The 1,506-nt window shown below is 39.2% G+C and overlaps 1 protein-coding gene across 3 annotated transcripts in view; it reads right to left on the bottom strand.

Moving 5' to 3' along the window:
* The window catches only part of nr6a1a (nuclear receptor subfamily 6, group A, member 1a), a gene marked incomplete at its 5' end in the record, with an annotated part of 251,571 nt that overhangs the window by 6,863 nt on the left and 243,202 nt on the right, over nucleotides 1-1,506 (bottom strand).

The following is a 1,506-nucleotide window of genomic DNA, read 5'->3' as shown; positions in this document are numbered from 1 at the left end:
GTGTGTGTGTGTGTGAGTGTGTGAGAGAGAGAGAGAGAGAGAGAGAGAGAGAGAGAGAGAGAGAAATTAATTGAAGCATAGATTATTTAAATGTGACTTTAATTGGTAAAAGAAAACTCAAAAATCATTCAGTCTGTTTAATAAAAATGTTAACTATGCTAACATGTTTTGATCAATAAAAGCTTAAACACAAGCACCTTTAAAACAGTACTGAGCACAACTTTGTTGAAACAAAGTTTAAAATATGAAAACCTGAAAATTTAAGCTCTTGAAACTACAATAAATTAGATAACTATGACTAAAAAATAATGTTACTGCCTTTTGTCTTCGGTGTCGTTTTACTTCTGTTTAGGATTGGATGTGAGGAGGTCTTGTTTTGCAAAGACAAAAAGTCATGTTTTTATTGATTTTACAAAGCCCTTAGGAGGATAAACAACTATCTTTGACTGCAAGACATGGATTATTTTTCTATTAAAAACACTCATCTTTGTTTAAAACTTTGGAGAGAAAAGCAATTTGTAGCACGCACGCACGCACACACACACACACACACACACACACACATACACACACATATATATATATACATACATACATACATACATAAATACATAAATACATGTGTTTATTTTGGTGTGTGTCTGATTTGATGTCTGTCTGTTGGTTTTGGGTTGTGGGGTTAGGGTGGGGGGGTTAGGACAAAGGTCTGAACTGAGTGCAGGCTGGATTAAGGTGCAGGTATGTACTGGTGAGGTTAGGTTTAGGGTAAAGCCTGGTTTATACTTGGAGTTGCACGTCTTGTTCCCCCTGCTGAGTGACAAAAAACTGCGCTACTTCCATCTGAACTCCTGCTGCCACCCCCCATGACAGCCGTTGCATACATTTCCCCCCAGTCAGAACTCTGCGATGTGGACGTTGTGGCTCGGAGCGTGTGGTTGGTTAGAGCTTTGTGGGTGTGTTTGTTATTGAGAAGCAAAGGGCGAGCCAGCAGCAGTCCGGCTCCTCAGTGCTGTACAGAACAGATCGTCCTTGTTAAAAGAGCTAGAAGAGTCGCTGGTTTGATCCTAATAAACATGAGCATGCAGCTGATCTTCACTTTTTTTACCCATCACCACCGTTAACAAAAAAAAAAAAGTAAATAAGTTTTTCCTCTGCAGACTCATCACCCAGCACAACACTGACTGTTGAGTAAAAATAATATCATAATATCCAGCCATCACTGTTATTTTTCTACTTACATGAGCTGTGTGAGGAAAGAGGGAGGATTTTTATTAATTTATGGACCATTTATACTCGGTCAGGAAAAATGAGTCATTTTGCGTCACATTGTAGAGAGAACAAGATGTGTGACTCCAAGTATAAAACAAGCTTAAGGGGTCAGGGTTGGACTATAGAACTGACTGGGAAATGAATGGAAGTCAATTCAAGGTCCCCAGGGGGATAGAAAAACAAATGTGTGTGTTTGTGTGTGTGTGTGTGTGTGTGTGTGTGTGTGTGTGTGTGTGT

The sequence above is a fragment of the Austrofundulus limnaeus genome, unplaced genomic scaffold (assembly GCF_001266775.1).
Source record: "Austrofundulus limnaeus strain Quisiro unplaced genomic scaffold, Austrofundulus_limnaeus-1.0 Scaffold64, whole genome shotgun sequence".
Classification (NCBI taxonomy): domain Eukaryota; kingdom Metazoa; phylum Chordata; class Actinopteri; order Cyprinodontiformes; family Rivulidae; genus Austrofundulus; species Austrofundulus limnaeus.
The sequence above is the reverse complement of the archived record's forward strand: the minus strand, read 5'-3'. Positions and strand labels throughout refer to the sequence as shown.